General features: G+C 46.6%; 1 non-coding gene across 1 annotated transcript; it reads left to right on the top strand.

Moving 5' to 3' along the window:
- Positions 1-11,547: 11,547 nt before the first annotated feature.
- Trnak-cuu (transfer RNA lysine (anticodon CUU)) lies at positions 11,548-11,620 on the top strand. The gene has a single exon. It is a non-coding gene; the product is annotated as a tRNA-Lys (tRNA).
- The last annotated feature ends 702 nt before the right edge of the window (positions 11,621-12,322 follow it).

A 12,322-nucleotide genomic window follows, 5' to 3' on the forward strand; every position in this document is an offset into this window, starting at 1 on the left:
TAGTGGTCAGGTTGGCACCTGTTTTTTGTGTAATTAGAGTGGCCACGTGCGTACCAACTGTCCGCGGAGGTTTTTTGTGTTAAAAAATTCTCTCGAACAGCGTCGCAAGTTAACGGTCGCTGACCTCGTTGCAGGTGGTACTGCTCTTGGTGTCGAACAGTCCAGTGGTAGAAGCACCCAGCCGCAGGTTTTGCACGCCCCTGACACAGAATTTCCTCCTTTGCGTGCCAAATCTGATGTTGTTCCGTCTGTTCTTCAGGTGGGTGTGCCGCTTTTGAATAATAAACGGCGTCGCGCACAAGATGGAAATAGTACGGATGAGGATCTCCCCGAGATGCCCCACTCCGAGAGACCGACATACTCCGAGCCACAGAGTAGTGTAGATGCTCCCTGTTCCCCTGAAGTAGCTGTTCCAGTAGCGGCTGCTGACGCCCCTCCGGCTTCCGACGCGGCTTCTCTCGAGTCGGCTCGTCGGTCGGGCCTGTTGGCGCCGCCTTCCGAACCGATTTCGTTGTCACAACAAGTTGAGTCGCAACAACTTCCTGCTTCGCTGCCCCACACCTCTGCCAGCGGAGCTGCTCCGCTTCCTTCCAACTTAGCAGCTTCGGAGCTTCCTGCTCACGTTTCGCCTCCGTGTAGTCCATGTTTGCCGGAAGCTAGTATTGGTGTAGACCAGTCCGTTTCGTCGGATGTTTCCCCCGCGACGCCGGACCCTGACTGTGGACCGGCGCGGGTGGTGTCGGATACAGAACTTGACCCTCCTACGTCACCGGCGGCTGCCGCTTCCTTGCCCGTCAGCCGACGCAAGTTGCGCGTTCAGCCGAACGTCAATGCTGTTCGTAAAAAACCGAAACGTAAGGGATCCGCGGAAGGGGGTAGCAGTCCCCCTCCCTCGGATTCCTCCGTCTCCCCTGATATGGACTGTGCTGTTGATGCGTCGGTGTAGGTGGTTTCTTCTCTCGCTTTTCTCTCCATGGTTCAAGCATACACCTTTATTACCTTAAATGTTAACCGTATTGAGTCCGATGTTCGCATTGCCTCTTTGCGGCAGTTTCTCTACGACTCCTGTGCGGACGTGGTATTTTTGCAGGAAGTATTGTTTTCTGATCTCTCTCTACCTGGATTTCAAACTGTTTTTAATGTCGCACCGGAAAATTCAACAGGAACTGCTCTTTTCTTTCGAGAAGGTATTCCTGTTACTGACATTGAATTCCTTGACTCTGGCCGTGGGATTGGTTGTCGTCTTTTTGATATCTGCCTAGTTGTTTTGTATGCCCCCTCTGGTTCGGGTCGCACTGTGGCTCGATCGCGCTTTTATAAGGAAGAGCTTATTTATCTTTTGCGCAAGAGTCCTCGTAGTCTCCTGCTCGGAGGCGATTTTAATTGTGTTTTACGCCCTGAAGACCAGTCCCCCAATTTTAATTATTGCCGTGATTTACATGACTTGGTTCGTACGATGCACCTGCGTGATGTTTGGGAACACAAATATCCAACCCTGGTGAAATTTACGTATTTACCGCGTCCTCATGCAGTAGACTCGACACATTCTACTTCTCTGATTTTTTATGTGATAACATTCTTTCTGTCGATGTTATTCCTACTAGTTTTTCTGACCATTGTGCTTTTACTGCAACTGTAAATCTTAGTCACCAACCTGCAAAACTTTATCGTTCCCAGTGGATGTTAAATGTTTCCCACCTTGCCGACAGCGCCATTGATGAAGTTGTAAGTGCCGTGTGGGAGCGATGTCTTCGCTCTGTCCCGCGTTACCCCTCCTTGCTCGTTTGGTGGACTGCGTTTGCCAAGCCCAAGATTCGTCAGTCTTTGATTTTTTACTGTGCCGCAAGGGCGCGTGATTTTAAGAACACGTATGAATTTTACTACTCTGTCCTGCGTGAACTGTATGACGCGGCGGGTCCTTCTCCTCTGCGGATCCATGATGTTCGTCGTATTAAAGCCAAGCTCTTGACCCTCAAACGACGACAGTTGGATGGTCTGCGAGTAAAGTCGAAAACTCACTCTCTTGTTGAAGGTGAACTGACTTCTTTGTACCACCTGCTGCGGCATCAGACTCGACGTCGTCGCTCCTTCATCTCTTCTCTTATGGTGGATGATGGACAACAGCTTATTGCACAGGAGGAAATGACTCGTGCTCTTCATCAGTATTACGCTAGTCTCTATTCTGCCGATGATTCTGGTGCGTCACTTTCTGATGATGTCCTTGAGGATCTTCCTGCGACGATCTCGCCTGACGCGAACGGCGACTTTCTCCGGGAGTTCCAGGTAGATGATGTTTTTGATTTTATTGCTTGCTCTCCGTCCGGTAAATCGCCGGGTCCAGACGGCCTGCCTAAAGAATTTTATCTCCGTTTTTGGCCTCTTTTGGGTGGCACTTTCACTCAGATTTTAAATTACATTGTCAGGGGGATGGATGTGCCAGCCGATTTTAAAGTAGGGAAAATTGTTTTAATTCCGAAGCCCACTGGTCGTTTATCTGCTGCCAATCTTCGTCCGCTCACATTGCTGAACTTTGATTACAAGACAGCTGCTAGAGCGTTCAATAGTCGATTGTCTTCTCTGCTTCGGGGTGTGATTGGTGCACATCAATGTTGTTTTCCTGGTAGATCTATTCTGACCCCAGTAGCCGAATATCGGGATGTTGTCTCGGTTGCGGCGGTTACAAATGTTCATTGTGCCTTTGCTTTCCTCGATTTTTATAAGGCTTTTGATCACGTCAGTCATGTGTTTTTAGATCGTGTTTTAGATACAATAGGTTTTAACGCTTCATCACGTGGTGTTCTTGGCAATTTGTATAGGGGAATAACTGCTCGGGTGTCAGTCAATGGGCAGCTGACGCCGCCCATTGCTATCCGCCGAGGGGTACCTCAGGGTAGTCCGCTCACTATGTCTCTATTCATATTGTCCCTGGAACCGCTGCTTCGGACTCTTGCTTTCAAGTTTCAGGGTATGACCCTCTCTGGTGGGAAGCTCACTGTTAAGGCGTACGCGGACGATGTCGTTGTTCTCCTCCGTCAACGTGATGATATCACATTGTTGAAAGGGGCAGTTGATGCATACTGTTGTGTCTCTGGAGCGCGTCTCAATAAGGGTAAATGTAAGTTCCTTGATATTCGAGAGTTGCGCGATGCTGGTGTCCCTTGGGCCACTTTTGTCGATCGCCATACGTCATTGGGGATTACCGTTGATCGGTGTCCTATAAAAATGGCGGCTCTTAATTGGAAATCTGTCACCGAGAAGATACAGGGGGCTCTGATGGTCCATGAGCAGCGCTCTGCTACCATTTTGCAAGAAGTCAGAATTTTAGACACATACGTGTTATGTAAAGCCTATTATGTTGCTCAGCTGTTCTCACTTCCCATTATGGTGGCGAAAAGGTTGCGCCAATTATCTAGCAGGTTTATATGGAAGGGTCATCTATTCAAGTTGCGTTACGAGGTTATGACGAAACCGCGTATCTCCGGAGGCTTGGGCCTCACTGACATTACTCGCAAGGCATCTGCCTTGTACGTCCACCGTACGACTCTAATTGTTACGCAAGAAGTGACTTCAATTACATCCAGACTTTTTACTGTTCTGCGTCCGAAGAGCCTTGCTCCACCTGTCGACGTCGGTCGCCTCAATTTTAAGTTGAAACACGTCCGGGAATTTTATATTGCGGTTAGTTACGTCGGTGACGTCTTCTTGCGACGACCGGTGCCAACGACCAAGAGCTTGATTGCCCGTTGTGAGGGGCTGGCTGGTCCCAATGCAATCGAACTGGCGTCTCCATCAGTGTCCTGGAGGAACGTCTGGAAGAATGTTAGTCTGCCGATCCACTCTATGGCTGTGGCGTCCACGTGGTATAGGGTAGTTAATTGTTTGGTCCCCACCAACGTACGACTGCACCGTATTGGTCTTTCCGACACGGACAACTGCACTCGGTGTGGTCTCCTGGACACACTTGAGCATCGATTCACCTGCAGTGGGCACCTTGCTAATTGGCTTTGGCTCAGGAAACAACTGGCTTTTGTCACTAGGACTGCTGAAACCGCTTATACCATTGACATCATCGTACGGCCCGAATCTTCCTTTTATCCGCGAACGAAGCTCAATACCGTTATGTGGTTGTTTGGACACTTCGTACATTTTGTCAATAGTTGTCATGAAGAGCATGAACACCTAACGTTTCGGCAGTACATCGTTACTGCTTACTGGAACCGATTGCGCTTGCCAGGACTCCGTAAAGATTTTGCAAATATGCTTAGCCTGACATTTGAAAGGGAGGGTGTTGGCTAAGGTCGCCTGTGTTAGCCGATTTCTTTTATACTGTAGCTGGTTTTGCCGCCTTTATGTAAAATTCTTCTCTACACCTGGACTGAAGTTTCCGTGGACCTTTAGGGCGAACAAGAGAAACAAACGTAAGACCAAGAACCGGGACAGTAGGGGTAAGTACGACGCCGTTGTACAGGTGCCATTCGGAAACAGGACGGTGGAATCATCGTGGCCAGGCCACGGGTTTCGACCCCTGCCCGCTTTGTTTCCGTAGGCCTGAATCTGATTGTCACCCCTAACTTTTAAACAATGGCAGACGAAAACGACACAAAATAATGGAAAAAAAAGAAAAAACGGGGAGAGCACTGGTCTTGTAAACCAGGGGTCAATAAAAAAAAAGTGGCTACGATACCTGGCTCTCACCCAGTACTAAAAAAAAAAAAAAAAGTGGTAGAGCACTGGTCTAGTAAACCAGGGGTCGTGGGTTCCATCGTCACAGGAGGAAGACGAATTTTGGAAATCAGTTGCGCACCGTGGCCGTATAGCAAACAGTATATGTGATGAATAACAGTTAGCGACAGGCGTTTTATGAAGAATTACTCTCAGATGTGATTAAGGCGAATGGCGCAGATAAAGCATTTGCCAAAGCGGTACAACATAAGGTGGGACGAGGCAGTCTGAATTACATTTTATAGATGTATTTCTCACATATCTCAGAGCCTCTCGCGGTCGTCGTCGTCGTCGTCGTCGTCGGTCGTCGGTTGTCGCCGCCGCCGCTTCTGCAGAAGTAGCAAATGGCCATCGTAGCAAATGCGGCGAGGGACGCCCTGCCTTCGATTCCGAATGCACAAAGTTTGTGGTCTTGTTTCCCAGTCTATATTTGGTCGGTCTCGTAAGAGGTTAAATGTAACGAATGGATGGGAAAGAGCTTGGGGTAGCAGCTGTGTAGAACGAAAACACAAATCCTCAGTAGTGTGAGCGTTTCGAGATGATTCGTATACAAGTTATACTTGGTCGTCAGAAACCGTGTGGCCTAATGGCTAAGGCGTCGGACTGCGTATCTGAAGATTACAGGTTCGAATCCTGTCACGTCAGGCCATACAACTACTGCTGGAACACTGTATTCACACGACAGACGCATTGTCGTAATGGATGCAAACGCGAAAACAATATTGTGACATAGCAGAGTATCGTACGGAAGAGAACTCTGCCCTCAGGACACTATAGAAGAACTTGCCCTTTGCGCCAAGAATAGGCCTCTCAACGCACCTACTTTCCAAACTCACGCAGGTGCGGCAGCTGATACAGATATCGTCCTCGCAAACTCCAAAGTCGGTGACCACATTGCCAACTGGAAGGTCTGTGATGGACCTACAACAAGGAACCATAGTCTCATTTACTTCACAAACGCAGATAAGGACTTGGAGACTAGTATCCAGTCTGAGCAACAACACGCGATCTAGTGTTATGTGTGTTATTTTTGACGCCACTAGCTCTGCATGCTGTCATGCAATTTCTTTACCTCTCAGAAATGATTATGACATAAAAGTGAAGTACGTGACGAGTGTGACGTTAGGAAAACATTAGGCAGCATGGAGAGATTCTGTATGGGACCACCCAACCCAAACGAGTACTGTGTGACGTGCTATCCGGCAGGTATTCAACGAGGTAGCCGGCTAGCTCAGTCGGTAGAGCGTCAGACACTCAATCCTAGGGTCGTGGGTTCGAGCCACACGCTGGGCGGAACGGAATTTTGTTCCGCTGCAGATGTAAATTACCGTTTTTCTGATTAACGTGATGTAATGGAAATAGCAACTTTAAACTTTGCCTACGTCTCTGTCAGTCGCCAGGACATCTTTCGATTGTCAGTAGCACCGTTTTCGTTAAATTAGCGAGATCCGACATGTGCGAGAAAATTGTTGCATCTTGTGGTGGTATCCTAACGTTTAAACATAGCGATGGAAATGTGGGAGAAGTTGTTGTTTCGCATGCCGGCCTAGGAATACGGACTGTTCGAATTTTTGAACTTCCATTTGAAATAACCAGTGAACAGATAAACGCAGTGCTTTGTCCTTACGGTAAAATCATAAGCAATATTGCCGAACGCTGGTCTAGTGCACATAAATTCCCAGTTCTTAACGGGGTGCGGCAATTAAGAATCGAGCTGCAGAAGCACATCCCGTCTTATGTTCACGTTTGCGGGTATCGTGTGATAGTAATGTACGATGACCAGCCTCGAACATGTGCAGCATGCAACTCGACAGGTCACGTGCAAGCCGAATGCATGCAGAGGCGAGTGGCGCAGCTGCCTATCGGCGGGGCTGCCACGCCCCCCTCAATGACAACACTGTCTGTAACGTATGTGGCCGTGGCGCGTGGGCTTTCGGCTACACCCACGGTCCCAGAAGTTAGTGAAACCACTTAACTGCCTGCGACTGTGAGACGAATAGAGACTGCTGAAACGCCTGATCAGAGTCAACCTAAACCAGCAGAAATATCGACGTCTATCGTAGTCACCGAAGAACGGGCATCTGCGTTGCAAACGGCTGCGTCTCCACCGGCCGATGCTACTCCACGGGGGGAATCTCAAGCAGGTGATGATAAAAGCCCACAAAAGTGTGCATCTCCCAGAAAAACTAAAAAACGGAGAGTTGCCCGCCAGGGTGCCGAACTGATTGCACCGGTTCTGCGCGAAAAGGCTCGGTGAACAAATCAGTGCAAAAGCATCTGATAGCACAAACCATGATCATCCCTCAGCTAGTTTACCATCAATCCTTGACAATGTCTCCGATGCTCTACCTCTGAACCCCGAACAGTCAGCTACACTTCGAGCCGACCGTGATAACCACATGATCGACCTCTATCCTGTTGAAGCGTCAATAACCACCTCGACAGGCCCACAGCCAACTAGTTGGGCAGACGATACAGAATCCAATGTCGAAGTAGACAGTATGGATACTTCAGAAACGGTGACAGCCATAACTTCGGTCCCCAAGGACGACGATGTTAATGAGAAAGGTAACGCCTCGACAGAAACTACTGTGCAAAAAGAACTCGCGACTGATCCATTTTCAAACGGAGAATATTTTTAACTCTGCCTTTACAGTGACTGTCCATAGATGTTTTTAAATTGCTTGCACAGTGCATTTTCGACGTGGTTTGCTTTTCCAGCGCTATTTATGATTGATATTGGACGGATTTTAGGCATTGCTTCTGTTTAGTCACCCACAATTCAGCCACAGGCCTATCGACTTGCTACTCTAAATATTAATAAGATACGTAGCGCTTGTAAATTACAACATTTAAAGGACTTTTTATATGCAGCTGATGTAGACATTTTATTTGTCCAAGAAGTAACAGAGGTCGGACTTGATTGCATACCAGGTTATAATATGATTACTAATCCTGGAGCCGGTTGTGAACTAGGTACAGCTTTTATTGCCAAGGAAGGTATTATTATCACTGACGTCACAGAATTGCCGAACAGTAGGGGCATTGCGGGCACTTTTTATAACAACAGACTAATTAATGTATATGCCCCATCCGGTTCCAGTAATAGACGTCAAAGAGCAGATTTTTTTAAAGGAGAAATAGTTCCAATCTTTGGCGTCCGCCACGACAATGTTATCTTCGGAGGTGACTTTAACTGTGTCATCAGTGCAAAGGACCAGACTCCCAATCTTAACAGATCACTTGAACTGGAACTAATTGTACGAGACTTACGCTTAATTGACTCTTGGGAGCTCAAGCATGGGGCTGCACCTGGGTTTACCCATATTACGACCCATTCGGCAAGCCGTCTCGATCGAATTTATGTCACACCTAATTTGAGGAATAACATTCTGCAGTCAGAAGTATGGCCAGTGGCGTTCTCAGATCATGCTGCATACATCTGTACTATCACTCTAGACCGACAACGAACGTATCGATACAGGGGCCTGTGGAAATTAAATATTTCACATCTTCAAGACTCGGCGTGTCAAGAAGCCTACCTCCAAACCTGGCGAGAATGTGAACAAAGATTTGCCTCTTACAATACAGCCATTGATTGGTGGCTCAGGTGCGCCAAACCTAAAATTAGGTGGTGTTTCATGAACTAATCACGGGAAAGGAGCTTTTGGCTTCACAGGACGATCCATTTCTATTTTCATTGTCTGCGTGAACTGTATGCGCTCGGCACTTCGGCCGTCGAGCAATGTAAACGAATTAAGAAAATCCAGGCTAAAATCCTAACCCTAAGGAGGACGCAGCTAGAAGGCTACAAATTCAGGTCGCGGGTCCAGACTACTGCACACCAAGAACTCATCTCAGTCTACCATATGATCCAAGAAAGTAGGAAAGGATCCCGTAAAATTCTGACGGAGTTAACTGCTGAGGATGGCGCAACGCTGACTACGCACAATGAGATTAAGGCGGCGGTGCTAAACTACTTCACCACCTTGATGTCAAAAATAGAAGTTAACGTGCAAGTGCGGGACGATCTTTTGAATAATTTGCACAACAGAGTCAGTCTCGCGAACGCGGAACAGCTATTAGCCGTGGCAACCGAAGACGACGTGGAATATGTCATCTGGGAAAGTGCTAAGAATAAATCCCCCGGACCTGACGGAATTCCCGCCGAATTCTATCAAAAATTCTGGAACACCATAAAGGCGAAGATCACTTGCATGTGTAACGAACTTCTAGACCACAACAACGTGATCCCCACCAGCTTCTGTGAAGGCGCAATCGTTCTAATTAAAAAAAACTCAGGCGGTGCCAAGGTAAAAAATCTAAGACGGATAACGCTGCTCAACAGCGACTATTAAATCTTTGCGAGACTATTGGCCCAAAGGCTTAAATCCACGATGACCAGCATCATTGGACCTTACCAGACCAGCGTGGGCAAGGATCGCAAAATTCAACAGACTTTATGCGACTACCGTGATTTAATCTCCATTGCGGAAGTCTGTAAACTGAAATGTGCCATCATGTCCTTAGATTTCGACAAAGCCTTTGACAGGGTAAACCACCAGTATCTCTTTCGTAACATGTCTGCGATGGGTTTTCCACCTGGGTTCGTTGCCATTATACAACAGATGGTAGCGACTAATTCATCCAGAATCATCATCAATGGCCAGCCTACCCGAGCAATAGAGATAGTCAGTTCCGTCAGGCAGGGCTGCCCAATGTCCATGGCGCTTTTTGCGATTGCCATTGAGCCATTGTTAGCTACCCTGACGAAAAGTTTACAGGGCATCGTCATACATGGATCCCGAGTTGTGTGCAAGGCGTATGCAGATGATGTCGGTTTCCTTATCATAAATAGAACTGAAGTGGAAACCGCACTACAGACAGTCAGGCAATATGAGCAAGCGTCCGCTGCACAGCTAAACTGGACAAAGTCTGGAATATTCAATATTGGCCGCGGCCTAGGATCGCGCCTTCACAGGCAACTACGTCAGCTGAAGATCTTCAAGTGTCTTGGAATTGATTTTCAGCGTAATATCCGGCACACAATTGCAACCAACTATAGAAAGCTTCTACAGACTATTCGTGCCGGCATACGGGAACACAGTGTACGAAAACTAAATGAAATTCAGAAAGTCACGGTCGCAAATGTATATCTCACCTCAAAACTCAATTATATCGCTCAAATTTTACCAATGTCTGCACTCACTGCAAAACGAATTATGTCAGCATTAGGACAATTTGTCAGCCATCGTCACATTTTTAAAGTTCAGTTTGACACCTTAACGCTGGCCACAAAAAATGGTGGCTTAAAGCTTGTCGATGTTGGAGAGAAGGCGCAAGCTTTATACATATCAAAAACTTTCCACCAATGTAAACACTCAGCTGATAGTCTCGCTGCTCACCTGCTTACTGAGATAGCTCCGGCCGACCTCAGTCCACCCATCACGGTGCAACATATTCCAAACGGACTTCATCATTTAAAACGGTTTTTATTGGAGTACAGTTATGCACAGACAAGGATCCCCGTACAAGCAATGACGGCAGTGAAACGCGTGTACCAGGAACTCATGAAAGATAAGAAGCCAAATAACGTCGAAGACAAATACAATTTTTACGACTGGAAGGTAATCTGGGTGAACATCCATTGTCCACACTAGCCGTCAGCAATGCAAGCCACTTGGTATTTCGCAGTTAACAGAAAATTGGCCACTAACTTCAAACTACATAACATACACCTCGCAGAATCACCTCTATGCATCACGTGTAATTTAATAGATACTGACGAACACAGATTTGTGTGCGACAAAGTAAAAGATATATGGGCATATATCACGAACAAGTTGGCGCTCATCAGCAGAACATCTCCCAGATATATAACGCCTGCTGCCTTTCTAACGCCGGATGATACTCCGTACCCACGGACGAGAAGGAACGCACTAAACTGGTTAAAATCCGCTACAGTACACTACTTATTTACAAAAGAAGAAAAGAGTAAAGAAGACTTCTGGGTCTATCTTACAACTCAGCACCATCTGCTAATGAAAACACAAAACTACAAGGATCACTTCGCCAACTACCTGCTCTAAACTGTGACGTAAAATAAAGAAACTAACAGGTCAACTGATTGAATTTCATGTTACAGAACGTTCAGCAGATATTCACTGCAAAAAGGCGGACCATCTATAAGGCGAATAATATATCATGTTGACCGACTCCCAAGTTACAACCATATTGAAGGATTCGATTGGCAAGATTTTCAAGCTTCATCTCGTAAGCAGAAGAAAAATAATAATAATAAAAAAAATGGATAATCGGCGGTCTTCGGATCCAAAGATTGCAGGTTCAAATCCTGTCACGGTCGTTTTTTTCCAGTTCTGAAAAAGAAACATACCGTTTTAGTGTAGCAATTGTGCTGTACAAAAACCGTCTGAATGTTGCTGTTGACCATTTCCTGCTTGGAGATGCTCTTGAGCTTGAAACACACACAACAAGACCGGTAGACCGGTGTTAACTAACGAAATGGTCCGCAGAGTTCCGTCGCCGCGAGTTTTGACTGGCACTTGCACATCTAAGACAACGTCGGAAAGTAACTCGTTCGGCTTATGAGCCACATCAAGTATGTGTGTTAATTTTGACGCCACTAGCTCTGCAGGTTTTCATTCAATTCCTTTACCTCTCAGAAATGATTATGAAATAAAAGTGAAGTACGTGACGAGTGTGACGTTAGGAAAACATTGGGCAACATGGAGAGATTCTGTATGGGACCACCCAACCCAAACGAGTACTGTGTGACGTGCTGCCCGGCACATATTTACCGAGGCAGCCCGGCTACCTCAGTCGCTAGAGCATGAGACTCTTAATTTCAGGGTCGTGGGTTCGAGCCCCACACTGGGCGAAACGGAATTTTGTTCCGCTGCAGATGTAAATAACCGTTTTTCTGATGAACGTGATGTAATGGAAATAGCAACTTTAAACTTTGCCTAGGTCTCCGTCAGTTGCAAGGAAACTGTATTTGAAGGTGAAGGTGATTTTGTAGACATGTGAGAAAGACATTTTCTGAAATGCAAGTGGTGTTGGTTAGAGAGTACATCGGTTACGTGTCAGATGTGTAGCCAAGCAGTAATGGTTCGCCAAAGCTGCAAATATAAGTCGGTGATATGAAGTGTTGTCAGCTGAAGACTGATGATCGAGACGACCGTAAGGACGAAGTACACAAAAGAACCGCTAGGCCGCGCCTCTTTAGCTCAGTGGAAGTCGCGCCTGTGACACCGTGCTGATCGGACGTGTAAAGTTCTCCACTCCGCCACGTGTTTACAAGTAGTGATAACAACTTAAGTTTTCTCTTTATCGTGAAGTGTTTTTATTTAGTGTATATTGTTCTTGAGTTTGATTTTCATTCTTGTGTTCTTCTAGCGGTTCCTTTGCTAGTTATCATTTTGCAATGTCCAGGTTATTTTCGAGAAAGTGTACACTCTGATTTGAATTTGACAAGTCTACCCGTTCTGTGCAGCCTAGTTCCTTGGAAATACCAGATTGGGTTGTGGATGTCATTGGAATTACCTCTGATCAAGTGCACATGGCGTATTATGATACCGAG

This window comes from Schistocerca gregaria, chromosome 4, assembly GCF_023897955.1.
Source record: "Schistocerca gregaria isolate iqSchGreg1 chromosome 4, iqSchGreg1.2, whole genome shotgun sequence".
Taxonomy (NCBI): domain Eukaryota; kingdom Metazoa; phylum Arthropoda; class Insecta; order Orthoptera; family Acrididae; genus Schistocerca; species Schistocerca gregaria.